General features: G+C 45.0%; 1 long non-coding RNA gene across 1 annotated transcript in view; it reads left to right on the forward strand.

Annotated features, from left to right (window-relative positions):
* The window catches only part of LOC114216877 (uncharacterized), a 51,938-nt gene that overhangs the window by 21,895 nt on the left and 9,326 nt on the right, over positions 1-20,717 (forward strand). The window contains exon 4 of the long non-coding RNA XR_003610852.2: positions 1,693-1,852. This is a non-coding gene — a long non-coding RNA (uncharacterized LOC114216877). The remainder of the gene's footprint in view (positions 1-1,692; positions 1,853-20,717) is intronic.

A 20,717-nucleotide genomic window follows, 5' to 3' on the forward strand; every position in this document is an offset into this window, starting at 1 on the left:
AGAGGTGATTTGTATGCACATTCAAGTTTAAGAAGCTCTGGACTCACTGTACAGTCTGGTGTTTTTTTCTCTTAGCTTCCGGTACATAATTACGGATTCCGAAGAGCAGTTGCCATGTTTTTTCTTTTCTTTCCCCCACAGCTCTTAACTGCCCCTCTTAGGAGGCACTTCTGTTACAAGATTGGTCCATGCTTTAGTTGAATCCAGCCCTGGAATAAGAGGAAATAGTCTTTTCATCGTTCTCACTCTAGCTCAACCTTTAGAAGTTCAAGTTTGACTGTTTTTCTAGGAAGTAAAAGAGCTATTTTTCCTTCAAAGCCTATGATTTCTATGATTCTGTACTTGAGCTCCAAAGGCTGTTTTTAATTTGACCTCAAGTGCAATTCATGAAGACAACTTTAACAATACTAGCTCCCCTTTGGGCAAGAATACTCCCACTGGAGATTCAGAAAGTGTCCTATTGAGTAAAATGCTTCTTAATTTACTGTAAAAAGTGTGTTTAGAAAAGCAAATAATCTATGACAGAGCATAGAACTGTCCACTCTTATGAAATCCAATAAAGAATAAAAAGTAAACTGAGCCCTCCAAATGTTGTTTATAATAGAGTCACCCACTCTTGACTTCCTTGGTGGATCTGTTTGCCACACCTATCAAATGCAGTCATGCAAGGGGCCTGATGTGCTATCTACCTTCAGATATCTGGGTTTTGGGGGATTAAGCGTTAAGACAGAAAGGGAAGAAATCTGTATAAATTTCTTTGGATTGTGTGTAGGGAGTTAGAAATTGTTACTGGGAACCCATTCTGGAGAGATACAGGGCTAAAAGTTATGTGACTTTCAGATATATATACACACACACACACACACACACACACACACACACACATATTTTAAAGATTTTATTTTGAGAGACAGAGAAAGCATAAGCAGGAGAGCAGCAGACAGAGAGAGAGGGAGAAGCAGACTCCCCACTGAGCCGGGAGCCCAATGTGGGGCTCGATCCCAGGACCCTGGGATCATGACCTGAGCTGAAGGCAGACGCTTAACAATCTGAGCCACCCAGGTGCCCCTCAGATATATATTTTTTTAAAGATTTATTTATTTGAGAGAGAGAGAAAGGGGAGAGGGGCAGAGGGAGAGACTCTCAAGCAGACTCCTTTCTGAACCTGGAGCCATGCCGCCAATCTCACGATCCATGAGATCATGACCTGAGCCAAAACCAAGAATCAGACGCCTAACCGACTGAGCCACTCAGGGGCCCCAGATTTTAGATATTTTTTGGTCATCACTCAAATACTCTCTGGACCTGTCCTCCAAAAACTTGCTTCACACTTCTTGATGGTGGAGAGATAAGGGTGACTTCTGAAGCCCTAAAAAGAGTTGTGGTGAAATGACCCAGGCTGGCTAAAAGTTATGATTATGGATTGAGATTTAATATCTAGAAGTGGGATTTAATATCTTGGGATATCATCAGGGGAGGCTTTCTGATTATTGGTCCTGATTCTTCACCCCTCCCTCTAACTATGACTTTTGCTGTATGGCTTTGTGGTCCTTCCCACAGAGTGTATTTCCTCACACTTTGAGTTTAGATTTGGCCGTGTGACATGCTTCACTGATGGGACATTGGCAAATGTGACTTGTGCAGGGGCTTGAAATGGGCCTGTATGATTTGGCTTATATGCTTGTGCTTCAGACACCATGAGAAAGACATGCCCTCACTAGCCACTGATCCCAGAAAGAAAATGAGACATACTTGGAGCTCCCTTGAGCCAGCTGGACCTGAAGCTGAAAGTGGAGCTTAACTCTGCAGCTGACTGCCAGCCCAGCAGAAGAGGTAAAGAAAGGAGGAACAGGTAAGCGTGTGCAATTATTTAAAGATTTATTTACTTACTTTGGGGGGGAGGGGCAGTGGGAGAGGGAGAGAGAGTCTTACATAGACTCTGCTCTCGGCATGGGGCCCAACCTGGGGCTCGATCCTACGACCCTGAGATCATGACAGGAGCCGAAACCAAGAGCCAGAAGCTTAACCAGGCGCCCAAGCATGTGCAGTTATTAAACACTCTATATAAGGCATTGTCTCAGGGATCTAAGCATGCGAATTATGAGAAGAATAAGACATAGCTCACAGCACGTCTAAGTGATAACAGTACTCGCCATGGCTACCATTGTTGAGTGCTTCCCATGGGCCAGCTCCAGTGCTGGAAAGTTAACATTTCTCATCTAGTCCTCACAACAACCCTTCAGTAAGTGTTATTATCATCATCATTTTACAGACAAGGGATCTGAAGGTCAGAGAATTTTGGAACTTGCCTGGGGTCACAAAGAACATAAGCAGCAGAGCAGGGATTTGAACCTGACTCTCTGACTCAAAAGCCTCAACTCTTAACTACATGGCCGCACAGAAGTGAGGAACAGTGGCCATGTTGGGACTTGGCTCAGGCCTGAACGTTTGTGTCTGTTGGTCCCTGCCAGTCTGACGCTGGTCCCTGCCAGTCTGACGCCCACCCATCTGTGGGCTGGGCCCTGCTACACCCTGGAATCAATGGAGGCTTGGCTTGACAGGGGAGCTGCCTCACCAATCGTTGGAAGGACTGGATACAGCCTCTTTTTCTATTAGTAGACATACCAAGGGGAGTCATCATGTGCCACTGACAAGCATTTGTTTTTTTTTTTAAGATTTTATTTATCTATTTGACAGAGAGAGACACAGCGAGAGAGGGAACACAAGCAGGGGGAGAGGGAGAGGGAGAAGCAGGCTTCCTGCAGAGCAGGGAGCCCGATGCGGAGCTCAATCCCAGGACCCTGGGATCATGACCTGAGCCGAAGGCCGACGCTTGACAACTGAGCCACCCAGGCGCCCCACCACTGCATTAACTAAACTACTGTCACCCTACCTGTTAACAAGTACCCTTTGAAATGGTTATGACTATTATTATACCCATTAGCGCTCTAGCTTGACCAGTTGGGCAGCCCCAATCATCTTATTCATTCCACCCGTTATTATTGAGCCCCTCATGTGTGCCCGGCCCTGCTGGGCACAGGGGAACGTGTAAACAAAACCAGATGGGACCTCTGCTCTCATGGAGCTTCCAGTGTGGCAGAGTTTCTGCCAGCTCCTTTCCCCAAACCTGGTCCCATCTTTCAGGCTCATTTGCGTCCGCTTTGATAAACACCAAAAATACTGCTGCTTGGGAGCCTCGTCGAATCCCTGCCCCACGTTTGGCCAGACCTGAGTTTGCTCTGCCCATTTAGATTTAGAGATTTGCTCTGACATATACCCCTTGCAGAGAGAGACACACTTGCTGGCCCCAGAAGGTTTCCTCCTTGTTTTCCACCCTAGCCCTTGTTGGCTGGTGCCTTTCTTGGACCAGAAGTTCCCAGCATGCCCTGGGGCTGGGCCCTCTGCGCAGATGACAGGAGCACAGATCACTTTGTCAAACTTCCTTTGAAAGCAGCGTTCGTGGGTGGGCCACTTTGCACCTGAGTGGGAGGAGGAGAAGTTTCCCCCACTTTGGGTTAACCCACATGAGTCATCCGGATCGAAGCAAAGTCCCTTTCTGCTCCCGAAACCCCAGCAAAAGAAATCACTAGCCTCCCCTAAAATGCCACTCAAGAGTGCCAGAAATATAGACAGGGAAGCACAGATTCTCAGAGGAATCATAATTTATTTGATGTGCTCGCTAGACCGAATGCCCCCTTCAAGTAGCTGAATTGTGAGACCTCTGTAATGATGTCCCTTTTGGAAATGGCACCCTGCCTCTGAGTCACAAGACTTCCCAGGACATTTACTCGAGCATGGGCTTTCTCAGAGTTCTTACCCAGCAGAACTCCCGGTCACATTAACGGAAAAATGTGGCCCGAGCCACAGACTGCTGAATCTAGCTGTTTTCATGGGGAAATAATTTAATATTCAAATTAGCAGTAATTAAAGAGCAATTCTTCCTCCTGCTCTCCACCCTTGTCTCCCTGACCCGTGTTGCTGCTCGAGGCAGGCCCCAAGTCCTATGATTGTCAGGCCGAGGGAGGGACCGGATTGCCAACACAGTTAAGCCAGGCAGTGGAGAAGAAAGCACAATACGGTTCGTTGGGTCGTAAGACCTCATAAATCAAATAGATTTTTCCCATAATCAAATGGTTGTGCCACATTCTGGCTTCCAGTTAGATTTATGAGTGTGTTCTGTACATGAGATACATACCACGATGGACTAATTGGCACAGAAAACAAAGACTCGCAGAGCACTTAGGAACGAAAATATAAGGAGCCCGTTGACCTCAGTCAGGCTCGCTTCCCTGACAAGTTAGTTATTTGGATTCCCATTTGGGGACAGCTCAGGTCACTAATAGCTTCTCAGCGTCCCAATGAAATGGAGGGAGGGAGAAGGCACCCTGGTCGTTGGAACTATCTTTCATGTGATTTTCTTCTTGGAAAGTAGTTTGGGCCAGCTCCTGAAAAGTTAGCCTGGCTCTCCTTGGACGTCCCAGGCCCATAAGGGGGCCAGAGTTGCTGAGAAGAGAAATGACGTTGAAGCCCAAGCTGAAAAGCGCCGGTGTGGAGATCCCGCGGGTTAGTCTGGGTCTTGTTACTCCAGGGAGAGTCCAATTCCTGCCGTAGGGAGCACCTGGGAGAGCCCCCCCACCTCCCCCCGCCCCCCAGCCTACCTGCCAAGCTGAGTCAATACTAATTCTTGTCCTACTTAGAGTTCCAAGGGCTTCGTGAAGCCAGAGCCATGTAAAAGGCTTTCTTCGGGAGGGGAAAGAGCATCAAAATAATTTGGAGAAAACGGATGTTTTTCTTTTTGAGCTTGGGGAGCATAAATCAAAGGCAGTTGCCACAAAGTTGGGGAACTTCTCTCAAACAAGAAGGAAAAGGAAAAGGCTTCAGGACAGGGAGAGACATAGCAGCCTTTTCTCAGGCTTTCGTGATCCTGCATGCCCCATCCTGGATGTTGCGCGGGATGCATTTTGCTTTGTTCCTTCGGCTCCGATAACAAAAAAGTAATAAACATGGAAAGCCGGGTTTACGCCAAGCTGGGAAGCCATTCATGATGCATGGCGGCATTGTGACCAGTTTGGGCCTCGTGACAAGGCTACCATCATTCATCTGGCTCTACATTCTGCTGAAGGCTTTTGGGAAGGGAGGCACTCGCATGTAACCGATTTCCTGCTCGAGATTTGCCACTCCGTGGTCAATCAGGTAACTGCCAGTACAAAATGTTCACAGACAGCCCGTTGCGAAGCCCATTGGATAGTCTTCTTGGAGGGGATTTGCAACACAGGCTTGAATATGACCTTAAAAAAAAATCAAGGGGGCTCAGGGGCAAGGCGCTTAAACCCTGGGACCAAACAAACACTCCCTTCCCTCCCTTCTTTCCTTATCTTCCAAACACAGCATTTTTATTAACTTAAAAAGAGGTTAAAACAACCCTCAGACAGCCTTGAGGGAGATTAAAACCACAAAAAGGCCTGTAGCTTGAAGGGATGTGCGGGAGGAGAAGGTGCAGCACCACCCACCTGGCCTTGAAAATGAGAGCAAGCACACAGTTGCCCATGTCTCCAACTATTTTTAGTGCCTGCTGGTAGAGACATTGCCTGCTGCCCTCTCGTGCCCCCCGAGTCTTTCCAGCATGAGGGGCCCTCAGCCCACTGTCTCCATTGCCCCCCGGGGACCGGCTCTGTGCCGGCTTCTCTTGTGGGGAGAGAAACGTTTCCGAAAATCTCTTAAAAGATGGAAAGCTCTCCCATTGGAGTCTCTCTTTTATGGGGGGATTTATGGACCAGAAAGAGACTCACGTGGCCCCAACACCCTTATCAAAATCAATCACTTAAAACACATTCTCCTGTTGTTTTGCGTGCATAGGGACTATACAACAGGAAAAGTCTGGAAGAGCCCATCTGGTCTCCTCCGTCTCTAACTTCTGCGTGGCCTCTGGAAGGACAAGGTCTAACCCGTTTGTAACTTTTACAGAGCCCACATGACCCCAACTGGGTTGAACATTTTCCAGAGACATACAATAGAAAGAACGATATGTTCGTTTGGAAGATTTACAGCTCTGTTTATGCAGCGTTTCTGTGAGAAAGGAGTGTTTTCTCCTCCGTATCACTGCAAATGATACACAATGACCATCACGTCACAGCGAATGAGCAAATGTTACGGTAGTTGGGTGCATTCTGTTGTTGCTGTTGTTGTTGTTACATAACCTAGAAAATGCAAAATGCTTGAATATAGGGATGTTGTAGGCAACTCAAAGGAATTGTACAGAATCCCTCAGGGAGTTCTGTATACCCTCTCGAACAACAGGATGAAGGGAGTCTTTTACTAGAACCAGAGTCTGTGCTCACTGGGCGCCAGAGATGTTTGGTGGCCTTGCTGATCCATATCACCCATGTTTACTTTTACCAGACCAGAATGCCACAGTAAAGCCAAGATGCACCCGTAACTTTTCATCGGTTGCTACCCTTCCCCGAACCCTCAGACATGCATTTTAATTGAGGAAGCCGGATTTAAGGAGCATCCTTTTGCCAACCTGAAGTTGGCCTGCTTTCCTACTTGTTTATAACAGTCTCAAGAGAGTTCTCCCTTACTCCTCCCCCTGGAAAATAACCTCCCTTGAGCTACTTTTCTCTGTCCAAGATCAGACTCGACTGTCCTTGGTAGGCTAGGCCCGGCGTCAAATGCCGCTTGTTCTCTTCAGCTGGATTTGGCCAACCTGTTAGTCCCTCAGAGGACAGCTTTTGGAAACCACGGCCCTCTCTGGATCCACCCGCTCCTCCGAACAAGTGCAGGCTGAGGATTCAGACATGGGGCACAGACTCTTGGCTTTCCTTCTTGGCTCAGCCATCGAATCTCTGACTCATCCTGGGCAAGTCATTTAAATGTTCTACCCTTCAGTTCCTCCACTATCATAAAAGGATAAGCATCACAGTTGCTTGGGAGAGAAGTCTTTTTGATCCTGAAATGAAAGGAGCCATTGTAAAGGGCAAAGCCAAGGGATTGTTACCAGGACTTCAGACAACAGTCTCGGTCAGAACACCCCCAAGGAGAGCGAGAACGTGGGTCAACCTATATACCACTATGGGAACTTGAACATCTTTTGCCCAGTTCAAGAAACAAAACCGTCATTGAAGCCAATCTTCTGCCTCGATGTCCTGCTTTTGGTGAAGGAGGAAGGGAGGGGCAAAGACAGCTGGAAATGACCAAGATGATCGTCTTCATGGGTGGAAACTTCCAAGAGGTCCCCAGAAGATACATGGCTCTAAATGGAGAGTGGTGTTTGTACAACCACTGTGCACAACAGGACAAGTTCCCCAAGAAATTAAAAATAGAATTACCATATGATCCAGCAGTCCTACTTCTTCATATATACCCAAAAGAATTGACAGCAGCGTCCTGATGGAATATTTGTGCACCCATGTTCATAGCAGCGTTATTCACAGTAGCCAAGAGATGCAGGCAACCTAAATGTCCATCAATGGAAGACTGTGTAAGCAAGGTGTGTGGGGTGTGTGTGTGTGTGTATGGAGTAATACTAAGCCATAAAAAGGAATGAAATCCTGACACATTCTCCCTCATGGATGAATCTGAGGACATTATGCTAAGTGAAATAAGCCAGTCCCCAAATTACAAATACTGTAAGATTCCACATATATGAGGCACCTACTCAGACTCATAGGGACAGAAAGCTGAGTGGTCTTTTCCAGGGACTGGGTGCGGGGGAGGGAGGAACGGGGAGTTATTGTTTAATGGGTTCAGAGTTTTAGTTTGGGAAGACAAAAGGAGTTCTGGAGATGGGTGGTGGTGACTGTTTCACAACGATGTGGACTGCACACTTAAAAATGGTCATGATGGCATATTTCGCATTATGTGTGTTTTGCTACAATTTTTAAAACTGTTTTCAGTTTAATTTTAAAAAATTTAAATTAACTTAAAAAATTTTTAAGATAAATTTAAAAAATTTTTTTTAAATTAAGAAATGGCAAGTAGCAGTACTGGGGAGCTTTGGGCCTTCCCGAGGCCACAGTGCACATCAAGCGTAGGGTCCGGTACAATCCAAAGCATTGTTCTTTCTCTGGCCTCCGAGCAACGTACTGAAAGTTAAAGACAGCTCTCACTGAGTCCAGGGAATCTGTACATGGGCCATAGGAGACATTTTTTTGACAAGACAGGCTATCCACCTTCATCTCTAAAATTCCGGAGCATTTTTGGGTGCCATCATAATATAACTCAGAGATATCCTATCCCAATGGGGAAGAGAAAAAGCAAGTCCTTGCTCTCAGGGTTGACTCCTTTCATGTGCTTGGCAACTGTGTGATGATTTCAAGGCCCCACTGGAAGCCTCAATGGTGCTAAAAAGGGCAAATTTTCTGACAGAAAATACAGTTTTTTCCCACAACTTTATGAGTTGAAGGCACCCAAACAAGTGGCTTCTTACTCAGATGGTTGGTAGAGTGAGCTCCTGAGTCTCCTACAGGCTGAAATGAATGTCACAGTATTATGCAGTGTCTTGAAGATGCACACAAAAATACTAGTATTTTATCACTCTCTTTCTGGACCCTTTCTCTTGTTCCGCCCCAAAGAGAATCATCTATGGGGTTGGCTGGAGGGTCCTCAGCATTCCCCCTGCCCCCACCGCCATAAAACACCTAAAGAAATTCTACTAACTTCCCTTAATTAAAAAGAAAATCAAACCAAAGTATTCCCAAATAGGCTGAAGTCTATAAGGCCCCCTGGGAGGGGTGGGGGTGAAGGGGGGCAGTTCTAATTACTTCCATTACCATGCGTCTGGGCCCTGGGGCCAGATGACTCTCTGAAAGTGTGACCCAAACGTCAAACAAAACCGTTCCCATGATTCCTCTAAACACAATGAAGACTGATTGGAACTTTCGTACAAGTTTTATACAATTCTAAGGAAAAACAAAGTAAATAAACACAGATAGTGGTTCAATGTTCACAAAATAAGGTTTTTGACTTTAGTTTGTATGGTTCATTTCCAGGGCTATTAGCCAGAGTTCCCTTCATGGGTGGCATTGGTGGAATTTGTGTCCTGAAGCCCAAATTATCCAGCTCCTGCCTTACCCTTTTATATCTCCACTACTGTTGCCATGTGGCCGGTGCCATCATGAAGCCTGCCACCCAGGGCATTGGCTAGCCTATAAGGCACTTTGCATCAATTTGACCAAGTTGCCTTCTCTGGGCAGGTGCAGTTCTTGTCTTGGAGAGCAGAGGGCAGGGTGGATTTCAGCCTTTATTTCCTCCTTCAACCAGGCACCCTTGTTCAGTGAACAACCTGCCCAACTGTATTTAGTGGCCCATCACCCAGAACTTTTCAAGGTAACTTGATGGCACGTACCAAGTTTCTTCTACTTCCTAGAACCTTAGCTTTCAGGTTTGGCTTCTGATCTAAAGAAATGCTTCTTCTCCAGGTAACTATCATTAAGAATGACACCCCAGGATTCTACTCCTCATGCAGACTTATATTAGACTTTCTGGCCAGCCTACCAATATGTCTTAATTCAATGTCACGACTATGTGACTTATACAGTAACTATATCTTTGGAGTCCTAAAGGGGTTATTCCTGCACTAAGAAGATTTAAAAAAAAAAAAAAAAAAACAAGTTTAAAGGTCCCTGGATAAGAAATAGCTGAACTCAGTTTGGACTTCTAAAAGGCGGGTGCCCTTCCAATAAACTAGCTCTCCAGTTAAACAGTGTTCACGGTGAGCCAGCGTGGAGCTCGCCCCCCCCCCCGATTGATTGCCATCCAATTTCACAAAAGCTCAGAAATATGTTTTTTGGAGCAAAGCAGATAAGCTTTGTGTCTAGGATCAACATGCTGATATTCAGCAAAACACACATCCTGCTGGGTCCCGCTGTACTCACTCTCCACACGTTTTGAACAGATTATCTTACAAAAGCAAAGGATTGTTTCCTTGGAGAAAATCACATGCCTCTTGAAAAGACTGTGCCCTGAGTTTCAGTGTATATGTGATGCTTGGGGTCATCTCTCTTCACCCAGGCTTCCCTGGGTCTAAAAAAGACACCAAATAACAAAAGAAACACATAATTTAAACTACCCAATTGACAGCATAGCCAAGGAGATCTAAATTTACGAATAGTTTGCACCCTACGATATTCTCCCCTAGAAGCAATGCTATTGGGGTGCTCAGGTTTCCAGCTTGTTCTGCATCCCCCCGAGAAAAACAACACTAATAATAACGTGCACGTTAGTCGGAATCGTGTTAGGATATTTTTAGCACACGATTTTTAGCTAGAATATTACTAACACAAATAGTATACATTTCGTTGGAAACGAGGCTTTTGCAAAATGAGTTGTTATGGAAAAAATTTTTAAATACGTGTTTTGATTTGAATGATTTAGAATGCTGAGTTTTGGGAGAAAAGCATGCTTGGAAGCATTTGTAAAGGTAAAGGGTGACTGAGGGGTCTTCCACGTTTGTTTAAAGGTCTCTAGAGGTTAATTATGATGATTTTCTATTTTGCTTTATTGCACTGTCTCCTTCGCGTCAATGCATGACCCGTGTGAAGGGGGTATTTGCAGCTCACAGATGAGAGGGAGAAAACGTAGGTGAGGGATGGGAGAATCAACAGAGAGCATGAGAAGTAGCAGAAAAAGAGGAAGCTAGAAGGAACAAAGAAGAGGAGCAGGATTGCCCAATTTGGAGTGAACTAAGATGCGCGTGATCTAAAAGGCAAGGAAGGAGGCGGTGGCCGAGCACCATTGGCCCCGGGGCCCAGCACCATTGGCCCCGGTGCCCATCACTGTAGTTACTAACTGGCTCAGTCACTGGGCGAGCAGGCAAAGGGACAGGTAAGGAACAAATGGCTGGCTGTTCATGTGTATGGGGCATTCTTGAGTTAGGTGTTTATGGCTTGGGGAAGACCTCTCACCTCCCTGCCCCGGTTAAACAAATCGACTGACAGAAAATACAGAGAACAAGAAGAGTCTTTGAGCTATATACTATGATTCTCCCCGTTTTGCAGAAGAGGAAATTAAGGCACAGAAAAAGTACAGAGCCTGGGCCCAAAGTTACAGAGCTTGTGAGTTGAGGAATAGACTTCACACCAGGAAGTCTCTGTCCAAAGCCGCATTATAAAGCCCTCATGGAAATGCTAAGATAGCTAAATAATGATTTGTAATCAAAGTGATAAAATAAATTAACACATTTCAAACCGCAAGAGTGTTTTTCTGACTCTATCAACTGTTTAACTATTTTCTCGGGCGAAAGCAGCTTGAGGATAGTTATTCAAGGTCCTTCCCTTAGGCTTTCTCCCCCCCCCCCCCCCCCCCCCCCGCCTCCCTGCTTCAATGGATAAATAAGCATTTGTTAAGCCCCCTACTCTGTGCTGAATTTCAAGGCACATTACTGTGAAGGGGATCAGGCCCTGTTTTCAAGGATCCCCCAGGGCAGTAAACAGGCTCTTACAATAGAATGTTGTCTGGGTAGAAACCCCAGAGTTGTAGTGGGGGTGGGGGTGGGGGCCACCTCACCTAGCTTTAAGGTTGGGAGCTTGGGAAAATTTCTACACAGACCTGAAGGAGGAGTAGAGCTCAAGATGAAGAGGGGAAAGTGTTTGAGGTAAATGAGCCAGTGTGAGCAAAAATATCCAGAGGATTGATCTGTCGTTTTCCTTCTGAAACAGAAGCTGGTCAATTTCCTATCACTCAGCGGAGCGCCCCCTTTAAGTGGAGCACGTGGGAATGGAGGAGGGAAGGGTCACGCTCTAGTGTCCTGGGGCCAGCTTCACATTTCTTCCCAAATCTGCATGGAGTGAGGTCAGGTTGGTAGCTTGAAATTGACCATGGTAGGAGTATTTATACTATGGAAATTGGCAGCCATTACAGAGCAGGGATTTTTAGTTCCTGGAGACGCATTTGTTAGATATTTACCAGCACACCACTGGACACTGGTTCCAGGGACCATGCTACTGCAAATATATCTGCCGATACAGCTTTAATTATGCTTTTCACCTGGAACCAAACATATTTTTTCTCGTTCTTCTGCACCCCCCACCCCCACCCCAGGCAGCTGCTCTTGAGCAGAGAGAGGAGTGGAGAGATGAGCAATGGGATGTCACTGCAGTGGATTCATCACCCTAGTCCCCTTTGCGAATTTCGCCACATTTGCACATGCGAGCATCCTGAGTTTTCCCACATTCGCAGCTTTGAAAGTCAAACAGACATTAAAAAATAAACTGACACTGTTTTCCTCAGACATTAATGCTCATTAACACGCACCTAGACTCCCACTGCTTCATTTTCACACCTGTGATTTGATTTACATGAATAACTAAGTCTTTGCGTATATCTGCTTGAAGTGATCCAGAAGAAATTAACAATTCACTTCCAGAAGCAGATTTTTGCTGCACCTGGCTCAGCAAACTGCTCTGAATATTACCAAAGATGAATAATACATTCAAAATACACCTTGCCACCCTGACCCAATTTCCATGGCAAAGGTCATGGGCCATGATCTTAAATAAGAAATAGACCAGAAATAAGGAAATAAGGAATAGACCAGAGGTCAACTAGGTCGAGCATATGACGCTTTGTCATTTTCAGTTATCTGACCTCCTTTTTATTCCTCTCTCTTTATTGATCTGGCACAGATTTATATGCCCAGAATGGACAGGGCAAATTCCCCTGTGCCCTGGATTCTGTCTCTCTGTGTCCCTGAAAAGAGAGGCAGCAAAGATAGATCAACTCGTATTGACATGGTGAGTGGAGCAGGTTAGAACTGGACTGTCTCCATCGGAGAGATGGAGAAGAAAATTCGATCCAACTCACGGCATGCTGGGAGTTTATTTATTTTTCACATTCCATGCAAATTAGCATCTTCAGATTTATCCACATGCTTTTTCAGCAGGAAGAGGAGATTTTTGTCCCAGAATTCATGCCAAATGTTATGCATGAATATCTAAATCATTTTGTTTCTGTAGTTTCTGATGTTAATGCCTTGATACACAGGCACCGAAAACATTTCTCAAAACTAATTGAAATGAAGCAAGGCTGGTGGTCCCTGCAAAGAGCCCATCAAGGAATGGGAAGGTGAAACAGGAAGAGGTGGTTGGATTACCCAACTAACTTGGTGGAATGAGAATCCGTCCCCCAAACTACTGTTCTTGCTCCTAATTAAGTGTTTTGTCTGTAGTCAAAAGTCACCATTAAAACCAATACAGAGTTGGTGTTTATTATCAATAAACAAAACAGGATTTTTTTAAAAAGGAGATATTTAAAAATTTACATAAATCTGGGGCGCCTGGGTGGCTCAGTAGGTTAAGTGTCCGATTCTTGGTTTCAGCTCAGGTCATGATCTTGGAGTGGGGTGAGATCAAGCCCCGAGTCTCAGGCTCCGTGTTCAATGGGGAGTCGGCTTGAGAGTCTCCGTCCCTCTGCCCTTCCCCCTGCTGGCTTGCACGCATGCTCTCTCTCTAAAATAAACAAATAAAATCTTTAAAAAAAATTAAAAAAGGAAAGTTTACATAAATCAGCTTCCCCCAGAATGCCAATTACTTGATTCCCACCCCCAGCCTTCTTTCTCCCATTTCCAATCTAGAAGACAGTGCAGAAAAGATGAAAAAGCGTGGACTTGGACCCAAACCCCAACCCCACTGCCTTCTGGCCATGAGGCATCAAGCACTTCATTGATCTAGGCTTCAGTTTCCTTATTTGCAACTCGGAGGCCATGATATCTATTGCCTAGAGTTGCTTCGAAGATTCAGGGAGATTATGTATGGTACCTCCTGGTCTATAGTGATCTCTCTATACATTTACAGTTTTATTCCCTGGTTCCAGTTTGGAAGTTCTAATTTGTAATATGGAAATAAAGAAAAAAAATGCATCACTCAAGACTTTATGGAAGTTATCGTGGAATGAGTGGAGTAGGGAGATTAGGACTGTCAGAGCCGACATTCAAGCCCCTATTCTTTTGCCACGATGATCCACATGCGGAGGCTGTGGCCATGTTTCTAGAGAGATATCTTTTGGTAACCTCCCTATGCAAAATATTTTATATTTTTTTCAACAAATATTCCCCCCTTTTTTTCCTTCTTCCTTCCACCTTCCTACCTTCCTTCCTTGCCACCCCAACATTTAACAATATCCTTTCAAATTCTCTATCCTGCAATTCTGCGTGTTACACATGAAAGTCAAAGCAAAAACCCAACCTCCAGGAATTGAACTTGTGCTTTTTTTCCATCAACTGCCCGTGGCTGGGCCCGATCAGATCACTGATCTCAACTGAGCTTTAAAACATATGCCCTCCTGTTCGAGACTGCCTTATGACTTACAGAAGAGATTTCAGGTGACTATGTATTTATAGAATCTTATTTCACATGAAAGAGATTTTTGAATAAAACCATAACCATGTCCATCAGTGAAAAAAAAAATAGTCAATACAAAGCAGTTCTCCAAAATCCACTCTACAACCCTCAGGGATCCAGCGCTATCACATCAACTTTCCCCAAATTAAATTTAAAATGACTTAACAGCCAGATGGGCAAGGGGCCTGGCATCCTTCGTGTGTGTCAACCATTCCCCACACCCCGCAGTGGCTTACAGTCTGTCCTCTTGGATGCCCGGAAGCCACTCCTGGTGTTGGTCAGCCTGCTCTTGCATGGCCGCCACCCCTTTGCCTCTTCAAAGCCCTTTGAGGGCCCTGGTCCCCTCCATCTCTCTGCTGTTGCTGGCTCTATTACAGTGAAATATTGCCGGCCCCAGGCCACTGTGGCCCATTAGGTGAGCCCAATCTCCCAACCAGATGGAGTTCAGGCTTCCGCCCCCAACAGAACTGCAAACACCACTCTTCTTCCCAGTCCTGGGGACTCCATCTTAGGGATAGCGGCACATCCTCTTTACCCCTCGAAACACAAAGTGGCCATTTGGCTATGCAACTCTGCTTTTGGCTGGAATGATACCAACTCAGCACCGGGGTGAGAAGATATTGATGGTCATGCACATCTCTAATGAACGAGAAATTTTTTAATTGTTTAAAAGTAAATACAGTATGTTCATCTGTCAGTTAAGATCTTTGTCAGTCAGGGTCCTGCGGGAAAACAGATGATGCGCTGCAGGGATGACCGAAGAGAAAAGAACTATTTATAGATTTGTGGACAGGGTTAAGGGAACTCCACAGGTTGGGGGTGTACCCCAAGGACTAACAGAAGTGGGAAGCCATTACCACCCTAGAGTTAAAGGGCCAGGTGAAGGGCAAGGTTCCTGGAACCCAGTGAGAGCTATAGCTGTAGGAGAGAGCCTACTTACTGACACTGCAGTGCTGATAAAGGAGGCTGTGGTTTGGCAGGGAGGTAGGGAGGGGGTGAAATACATTTCCTGCCCTCTCCCCTCCAGCCCTCTGACTTCCTGTCAGTGCCTCACATTGGCCCAACCCAACTCGAAGCCAGAGGTCCGGGGAGCCCCACCAATGCAGCACCATAGTGGTCAGCCTCCAGGCACAGAGAAGGACAGAGAGGGGAGGAACACAGACCTGGAAGAACAAACCGAAGAAATCACCAGAAGAACATCTCCTAATGCAATAGAAAATGCAAAATGGATGAAAAGATTGAGGATTAAAGAAAATAAAGGATGGGTGCTGGTCAGTGGAAAAGGTAAGGAGGAAGGGATGAACGGAGTCATGACGGACAAGGGAGCCTCTCTCTTCCTGGCTGCCCCCCAGAGTGAAATCCTCGAAGCTGTAGCTAAAGAAGTCCTTTTTCACCATATCCATGCGAAGAAGAGACCCTTCCAAGTGACCTCACCTTCCAACCCACAATTAGAAAGGCGGACTTGAATTACTGGCTAAGATACCTTCAGAACACCTACGCTGGACCAGGCAATCAACTCCCAAATGTAAAGACCAGTGTCTTACACTTTCCCGGTTTGTGGCTGGGGAAGGGAAGGAGAAATTTAGTTACCTTCTACTCCATAACAAATCACTCCAAAATTTGGCATAAAACAACAACCATTCGTCATTTCTCACAATTCTCTGGGTTGACAGGGCTCAGCTGGGGCCACCTTCTGCTACATGTCATATAGCTGTGGTCCCTCAGATGGCTGCATTCAGCTGGGAGCTTGGTGGAGGTGGGAATGTCCAAGCTGGCCTCTCGTGCTCCAGGCTTTCTCTACACTGTGTCCTCTCAACATCCTTTCGGTCGTCTAACCTGGGCTCCAACACAGTGTAGAATGATCTTCCAAGAAGTGTTCTAGGAAGGTAACTCCCAGCGCACAAGTATTTATCAAGACCCCGCTGGCATCATGTTTGCTAATGTCCCATTGGCCAAAGCAGGTTACATGACCAAACTTAAAGGCATTGTGGGAGGGGAATACAGGACACAAATACGGGGAGGTAGAGTCAGTCCTTGAGGGGCCGCTCGTGAGTCCAACACAAAAAGTGAGAGAGTCTGGTATCTGAAGAGCGGGAGGGGTCATCACCAAAGTGAAATGGTGCGGAGAGGAAGTGAGATATCCAGACTTGCTGGGGTCATTCTGTTACCTTAGTTTTATGAAGGTAAATGTTCTGACATGCTCAGAAGTTTGTGGCCATGAGCATGGGCAATGCTGCTTCCATGCTTTATGAGGGTTTGTTTAACATGGAGTGATAATACAATGTTTTGTCCAGGAGAGTCATTACTAGAGCTCTCAGCCTTAGCAGGCTTGCTCTTCAGGTGTGGGGACGGGAAAGAGGTGTCTGGGGGAGGGAGGAAGAGTGACCAGAGGAAACAGGAGGAAGGAGCTCGAGGTCATATTGCGCAGGCTGAGGAATCAGCACTGACCTTGAGCCCAGGTTCTTCCTTCTAGCCTTGGACCTAGGAAAACGGAGCTGAATGGAAATCACAGTTTTGTTAAATTTGACAAAATCTGACATGCTTATTTAACAATCAGGAAGCATTCTGTTCATAAATGGTTTGTAATCCTGAAGATTTTGAGTGTGGAGGGGATCCCCCCAAAATAGTCCCCCTCATTTGTGATGTCATGTCACTCTGCTCCTCTCTCCTCCCAACCAGGTTAAGGGCAGTGGCTGTGGGTGTTCTCAGATTTCCCTCAGCCCTGAAGGGGTCCCAGGGTGTGGGTGTGGCATGGCAGACTCATACTGACTCACTAACTACAAACCTGAAGGGGGTCTCAGATGCACAGGTGCACGGCTGTAAAAGCCTCCTGCCTATTCGTGGGGTGGGGGTGCACTCTGGAGCCCACTCAGGGGTCTCTCCCTTTCTGTTCCCACATGTCCCAGCATGGCCTTGTGTTTTCTCTTTGCCCTGGTGTATCAGATGCAGAGTAAAATGTTTAAACACATAAGCCATAGCTCTGAAGGATGCATACTGAAAATCTTCAGATGAGGACCAGATTTTAAACATCCAAATGAAAGTTAAATCAAAATAATCCCTTTTAGGCATGGCCTTATGGGCCAATTTATGAGCCGCATATGGAAATCAGTGTTCCTTTCTTTCTTTTTTTTTTTTATTTTAGGATTTTTTCCCGGCTTTACAGAGGTATAAATGACAATCAAAAATTGCATCTATTTAAGGTATACAACCTGATGACCCAATATTTGCATACATTTTTTTGTTTTTGTTTTTTAATTTTTTATTGTTATGTTAATCACCATACATTACATCATTAGTTTTTGATGTAGTGTTCCATGATTCATTGTTTGTGCATAACACCCAGTGCTCCACGCAGAACGTGCCTTCTTTAATACCCATCACCAAGCTAAACCATCCCCCCACCCCCCTCCCCTCTAGAACCCTCAGTTTGTTTTTCAGAGTCCATCATCTCTCATGGTTCGTCTCCCCCTCCGACTTACTCCCCTTCATTCTTCCCCTCCTGCTATCTTCTTCTTTTTCTTTTTTCTTAACATATGTTGCATTATTTGTTTCAGAAGTACTGATCTGTGATCCAACAGTCTTGCACAATTCACAGCGCTCACCATAGCACATACCCTCCCCAATGTCTATCACCCAGCCACCCCATCCCTCCCACCCCCCATCACTCCAGCAACGCTCACTTTGTTTCCTGAGATTAAGAATTGCTCCTATCAGTGAGGTCATATGATACATGTCTTTCTCTGATTGACTTATTTCACTCAGCATAACACCCTCCAGTTCCAACCACGTTGTTGCAAAAGGCAAGATCTCATTCCTTTTGATGGCTGCATAATATTCCATTGTGTATATATACCACTTCTTCTTTATCCATTCATCTGTCGATGGACATCTTGGCTCTTTCCACAGTTTGGCTATCGTGGACATTGCCGCTATAAACATCGGGGTGCACGTACCCCTTCGGATCCCTACATTTGTATCTTTGTGGTAAATACCCAGTAGTGCAATTGCTGGATCGTAGGGTAGCTCTATTTTCAACTGTTTGAGGAACCTCCATACTGTTTTCCAGAGTGGTTGCACCGGCTAGCATTCCCACCAACAGTGTGGGAGGGTTCCCCTTTCTCCGCATCGCCGCCAACATCTGTCGTTTCCTGACTTGTTAATTTTAGCCATTCTGACTGGTGTGAGGTGGTATCTCATGGAGGTTTTGATTTGGATTTCCCTGATGCCGAGCGATGTTGAGCACTTTTTCATGTGTCTGTTGGCCATTTGGATGTCTACTTCGCAGAAATGTCTGTTCATGTTGTCTGCCCATTTCTTGATTGAATTATTTGTTCTCTGGGTGTTGAGTTTGATAAGTTCTTTATAGATTTTGGATACTAGCCCTTTATCTGATATGTCATTTGCAAATATTTTCTCCCATTCTGTCGGTTGTCTTTTGGTTTTGTGGACTGTTTCTTTTGCTGTGCAAAAGCTTTTTATCTTGATGAAATCCCAATAGTTCATTTTTGCCCTTGCTTCCCTTGCCTTTGGCGATGTTTCTAGGAAGAAGTTGCTGCGGCTGAGGTCGAAGAGGTTGCTACCTGTGTTCTCCTTTAGGATTTTGATGGACTCCTGTCTCACGTTTAGGTCTTTCAACCATTTGGAGTCTATTTTTGTGTGTGCTGTAAGGAAATGGTCCAGTTTCATTCTTCTGCATGTGGCTGTCCAATTTTCCCAACACCATTTGTTGAAGAGACTCTCTTTTTTCCATTGGACATTCTTTCCTGCTTTGTCAAAGATGAGTTGACCATAGAGTTGAGGGTCCATTTCTGGGCTCTCGATTCTGTTCCATTGATCTATGTGTCTGTTTTTGTGCCCGTACCATACAGTCTTGATGATGACAGCTTTGTAAGAGAGCTGGAAGTCTAGAATTGTGATCCTGCCAGCTTTGCTTTTCCTTTTCAAGATTCCTCTGGCTATTCGGGGTCTCTTCTGGTTCCATACAAATTTTAGGATTATTGGTTCCATTTCTTTGAAAAGAGTGGATGGTATTTTGATGGGGATTGCATTGAATGTGTAGATTGCTCTAGGGAGCATTGACATGTTCACAATGTTTGTTCTTCCAATCCATGAGCATGGAACGTTTTTCCATTTCTTTGTGTCTTCTTCAATTTCTTTCATGAGTATTTTATAGTTTTCTGAGTACAGATCCTTTGCCTCTTTGGTTAAATTTATTCCTAGGTATCTTATGGTTTTGGGTGCAATTGTAAATGGGATTGAGTCCTTGATTTGTCTCTCTTCTGCCTTGTTGTTGGTGTATAGGAATGCCACTGATTTCTGTGCATTGATTTTATATCCTGCTACTTTACTGAATTCCTGTATGAGTTCTAGCAGTTTTGGGGTGGAGTCTTTTGGGTTTTCCACATACAGTATCATATCATCTGCAAAGAGTGAGAGTTTGACTTCCTCTTTGCCGATTTGGATGCCTTTGATTTCTTTTTGTTGTCTGACTGCTGTGGCTAGGACTTCTAATACTATGTTGAATAGCAGTGGTGATAGTGGACATCCCTGCTGCGTTCCTGACCTTAGGGGAAAAGCTCTCAGCTTTTCCCCATTGAGAATGATATTCGCTGTAGGTTTTTCATAGATGGCTTTTATGATATTGAGGTCTGTACCCTCTATCCCTATACTCTGAAGAGTTTTGATCAAGAAAGGATGCTGTACTTTGTCAAATGCTTTTTCTGCATCTATTGAGAGGATCATGTGATTCTGGTTCTTTCTTTTGTTAATGTATTGTATCATGATGATTGATTTGCGGATGTTGAACCAACCTTGCAGCCCAGGGATAAATCCCACTTGGTCATGGTGAATAATCCTTTTAATGTACTGTTGGATCCTATTGGCTAGTATTTTGGTGAGAATTTTTGCATCCATGTTCATCAAGGATATTGGTCTGTAATTCTCCTTTTGGATGGGGTCTTTGTCTGGTTTTGGGATCAAGGTAATGCTGGCCTCATAAAATGAGTTTGGAAGGTTTCCTTCCATTTCTATTTTTTGGAAAAGTTTCAGGAGAATGGGTATTAATTCTTCTTTAAATGTCTGATAGAATTCCCCTGGGAAGCCATCTGGCCCTGGGCTTTTGTTTGTTGGGAGATTTTTGATGACTGCTTCAATTTCCTTAGTGGTTATAGGTCTGTTCAGGTTTTCTATTTCTTCCTGGTTCAGTTTTGGTAGTTGATACATCTCTAGGAATGCACCCATTTCTTCCAGGTCATCTAATTTGCTGGCATAGAGTTGCTCCTAATATGTTCTTATAATTGTTTGTATTTCTTTGGTGTTGGTTGTGATCTCTCCTCTTTCATTCATGATTTTGTTGATGTGGGTCATTTCTCTTTTCTTTTT

The sequence above is a fragment of the Eumetopias jubatus genome, unplaced genomic scaffold (assembly GCF_037043125.1).
Source record: "Eumetopias jubatus isolate StellerSeaLion01/CBP00866 unplaced genomic scaffold, mEumJub1_p1.0 scaffold_11, whole genome shotgun sequence".
NCBI classification, from domain to species: Eukaryota; Metazoa; Chordata; class Mammalia; order Carnivora; family Otariidae; genus Eumetopias; species Eumetopias jubatus.